Here is a 5,126-nt window from a genome sequence, read left to right as displayed (position 1 = left end):
AAACAATCTACTTATATCTGTTTCTTAGGATTGGTGCATTGATTTTATTACAGTTCCTCACAGATGATTAACAAAATATCTAATCCAATCTTTCATATTTTTATGCCCACGCTATTGATTTTCTTTTTTGTTTCATTTACCTTTATTAATACAGGTAGTCTCATTGAGCCACGAGAACTCATTTTCAAGAGAGACCTGTTTAGGGAGCAGATGGTGGGGGTTAAGGGCCTTGCTCATGGGCCCAGAGTGGGGCGAATGAGGGTGGAGGGAGGTGTGGGTGTGCATTGGTGTGTTTTTTATTTATTTATCTGCACATCAGTAGGTGGCATCCATTCCTGTGATGATAGCAGTTTGTGTGTGAGGCTTAATAAACTGCAGAGATGCTCCCACATACACACAACACAATAATTTGGATATACAGTAGAGTGCATTATTACATGGATCATTTAAACATAATGTCAAACAATGCATTTGAATCCAACATTTTTCAGTCAGGTCATTTGGACAGTTTCTTTTTTTTTGTTTGTGCTGAAACGTTTCGCCTTCGATCTGGAAGGCTTCATCAGTCAAGGAAACACACAACAAGACTGAATTTTCCCACAACAGCTTACTCCAAAGAGGAACAAGCCAGTTATGTTGGTGCTAAGATGGTCTCTTTGAATGCATTTGAACGTTTGGCTGTTTTGGTTGTCAAAATTACACACAAGCAGTTTGCACTAAAATATATAAAAGCAATGCAATTAGTCATTAATTTGAAACTCTCTGTACGTCCAAGCTGTTAAATGTTTACAGAGCAAAAGGTTTAGAAAAAATAAAGATAACAGAGGCTGCCTTTCAGGTGTCTTTGTCTTGGAGCATGGTATGCTTCCCCTACTCATATTATCCGTAGGCCCCTCATTTACAAGCCACTTGCAGCCGCACCTGAGAGCAGATTATTGTTCAGGAGACGAGCAGCAGAGCAGGCAGAGAAAGTGGATCTCTTCTCTCCTCTAATCTAATCAAATTTGATGTTTCCAAACACACAGCAGCTGGGTAAAGGCACTGTGACGATAACCCAGGAACAAAGCTCACACTTGTAGCTGAAAACTTAACCTACGCTTCTCCAATTCCTGCTTCAATTTAGCATTCTTTCCCTTAGAGCTTAAAAAACGGCACGAAAATAATTTAGCAGGCTGACGCTGCATGTGTGTGTGCTCACGTGTGTGCATACTGGTGGTCAATATGTGATATGGTAGCAGATGTTGGACTACTTTTAGGCTCTCGTACATTATTTACAGATTTTCCTCCGTCACATTGGTGCATTTCTTCCATCACTACTAACATGTATACAATGGTAAGTGCATTTCTCAGAACAGTTAGTACAAACTGCAAAACATATAGCTGATAACCTGTAAAAGTGTGTCACTTACTCAAAAGCAAGCATTCATGTCAATGAAAGTGTCAGTGTCAGTAAAATGCACCCTTCGACCAGCCTCAGCCATTGTGAGGCCATGATTGACAACTTGGTTCACAATTGCAACCATAATTTCTCTGTATATGCACTTATTTGACCTCTTCTTCCTCTTCCCCTGTTTTGTCCCCTTCCTTTTCTTCATCTTCACCCCGCTTCCATGATGCAGACCTTCCTTCTGTGTCACAGTATTGTAAAAATTGTACACACTATGTGGTGCACCTGAGAAAAATTGTTCAATTTGGGAGACATTTTCAGGAAAAAATGTATAAAATTTAACATAACGTACAATTTGGTTGACAACTTTTGACAACTATTTAAACATTTTTGTACGTAATGACTCAAGCAATGAAATGAGGACTACTAGTTTTATAGGGAATGACTATTCTGCATTCATAAGTATAGTTCAGTTTGACTGACATGGCATATGGCATGGCATATATACATATATACTATACATACATGATAATATTTCAAGATTTCAAAGTTCTTTATTTGTCATACACACCACATGTGGTACATGCGGTGGAACAAAATTGTGTACACAGGGTCCCAGTTACATTCAACAAAAGCATTAAAATGTATAAGAAGCACAGTAATAAGATCTAAGATATGAACTAAGAAAAACGTTAATTAAAAATACACTAAGCACTAGTTGTATAAAAACAATACACCAAACAGCAGCAAGAACATGAATCTGTGTGAGCAGATGAGTACAAATGAACACAGCAACATGAAATAGATCAGCAGCAACATGAAACAGATCAGCAGCAACATGATGTGATTTTTTTCACAGTGATTATCCTGGTTAGAGATTCATGAGTCTAACAGCCTCAAGGTAGAAGCTGTTCCTCAGTCTAGTGGTTCTACACTTAATGCTCCTTATCCTCTTTCCTGGGAGGAGTGGGGCAAAAAAGTGTGTGTGCTGGGTGAGTGGGGTCCTTCATGATGCAGGTGGCCCTCTTCCTGCATCTGGAGGTGTAAATGTCTGTGATGGTGGGGAGGCCGACTCCAACAGACTTCTGTGCAGCCTTCACCACTCTCTGCAAAGCTTTTCTTTCTGCAGCTGTGCAGCCTCCATGTCACACGTTGATGCTGGAGCACAGGATGCTCTCCGTATTATAAAACATGTTATAAAACATGTTATCCATGTTATAAAACAGCAAAGAATTGTATAGAAGCCATTGACGCTGGCCCAAAAGCAGTTTATTGGAAGAAATGAGAAACTGCTCCTATGATCTGCACAAATGACCAAGTGTTGTGGAGGCTGAACTAACAGTTGTGAGAATTTTAATTCAGACAAATGCACCAAAGCATACGAGAAAAACTGTAAACATAAAGAGCATGTTTTTTATGCCAGAGTAATAAAAGAGGTTGGGCCAAACACTTTGATATACTGAGTGTACATCAAATGTGGAGATCACTTCATCAACTGCAGTAAAGCTCCTTTCATCATTTTGACCTGCCCTTCTCTCACTTTCATCTCACATTAACGAGCACATCATTAATTTATTATCAAAGGAGCATGATTCTCGGCAAGATCATTGACAGATTCCAACCATTTATGCATAGGAAAAGTGAGGGGTGTTGTCACGTTTCCAAACAATTCACCTGAAGAGCAGCAAGTGCTTTCATAAACACACAAGGACACATTTCAGTCTGTCCGTCTGAAAGTGAAGGGATGGGATGAAGAAAGAAATAAAGGAGGGGTAGCGTTAAAGCATGGTGAAAGGTTTTCTAACTAGTGCCTTGCCCTCCCTCCACAAGCTGAACTAAAGCAATTTTAGATGCTCTGGTCTGTTTCTGCCAAAGGCTGAGCAACAAGAAATTTCTCCTGAGCCAGTTAACTCTTCAGCTGCTGAGAACCAGAGCCCTCAGTCAGTCCACCCTCAAACTTCTATTTTAAATACCGAGAATCTGAGTTAGAGCACGATGAGATAAATTAATCTAAATAAGACATGGCTCTTAATCAGCCAGTCCAGTTAGAGTTATCATGTGATCCACACTCTGTTCAGCAGGATGTTAGAAGAAAAACAGGACATGGATAGATGAGATGAAAAGAAAATGTTTTGGAAATTATGCAAACTGATAAAATGGAGAAAACTGTATTGACATTAAAAACGAATCACAATAACTAAGTAGATACAATTCTGTACAATGTGAGTTTGGAAATATTATTTTCATCGGTATCATTAATTCTATGTATGATTTTAGTTTTAAAAACTTAAAATAACATGAGAATAAGCTGAGGTTTTTCCAATATGATCAAACTATATTGAGTTCTTCATCATCTTATAGCCACCTTTTATACAAAGGCCTTTCATCCATCCATCCATCACCCATCCATCCATTCATTCTTCCATTCATCCATTCTGGTCAGATGCCAGAATCACTTCAACAAACAACTTGTGATGCAGAAACACCAACTCTACTCCAAGCACCCACTGGATGACGGTGCTTGTCACCCTGTTTCTAACACTGAGCTTGGCCACCCCACGAAGTAACCTCATTTAGCCCACTTTTTGTATCCAGGCTCTTGTTCTTTGGTTATAATCTATACCTGATGACCACAGGTGAGGGCTGTAACATAAACAACCAGTAAATTTAGGACTTTTTCTTCAGATTAAACTCTTTCTTCACCACAATGGACCAAAGTAACACCCTCATTACTGAGGAGGAGGCTCTGATCAAGTGACCCATATATGGCTCCATGATCCTACCATCACTTTAGGCAGGCAATGAAAGACATCAAAGGATTTGACTAAAATATCTTTCATGGTAAATTTTGTCTATTGTTGTCTTTAAAAATCACAGAAACACCAGCAATAATCGTTGAGACAAAAACAACTTTTCAGATGTGTGCGTGTTCTGGTGTTACAGTGCCATCTACCTGCTAAGTAAAGACATTCAACTTTTTCAATATTTAATGAATCATTCTACTGTAAATGTTTTAGTTCTGTTTCATAGCTTAGTTTCTGCATATAATCAAAGATGAAAACATTTTGTAAGAATATGTTTTTTTTTTTTTTTTTATCTTTACGAGACATGGTTTGACTCTAGACTTTTTAGTCAGGTTTTAGTTTTGCACAAATTTGATTCAATTTACAAATTGAAACACCCACACAGTCACATGAACCTGCTGTTCATGCAAATAAAGTGAGGCTGCAAATGTTCAGATGTGTCAGGGGTGTGGTACTTTCACACAGTCAATTTGAAGGGTACAAACTTGTGATGTTTTTGTACTTTCTCACACTTTATAATGAGGTGATTATTTACCAGCAGATGCATAGTAAAGCAAATAAAACACACCTGAAAGCAGTTCATACAGACAAAACAACGTGGCAGTACATTTATAGACAGGAGGGCTCATAATAAATGATAAGAAATGAAAAGACGTGGTTTCTGCAGCACATAAATACTCACTGAACTCTTAAACTTGCTCACAGAGATCCTTTTCTCACTCTTGCTCATTGCAACATGTCTCTTTTTGTTGTAAGCAATATTCTATAATGTTTGGAAATAAATCCAGAAGCTGAATCTGTGTGTGTGATGAAGCATTTATCTACAGCCCAGACTGACCTGCTTCAGACAAACAGGTACTGTAGTGCTGTTAAAACACACACACACACACACACACACACACACACACACACACACACACACACACACACACACA

This window comes from Nematolebias whitei, chromosome 8 (genome assembly GCF_014905685.2).
Source record: "Nematolebias whitei isolate Nwh7 chromosome 8, NemWhi1, whole genome shotgun sequence".
Taxonomy (NCBI): Eukaryota; Metazoa; Chordata; class Actinopteri; order Cyprinodontiformes; family Rivulidae; genus Nematolebias; species Nematolebias whitei.
Note: the sequence above shows the minus strand (reverse complement) of the source record.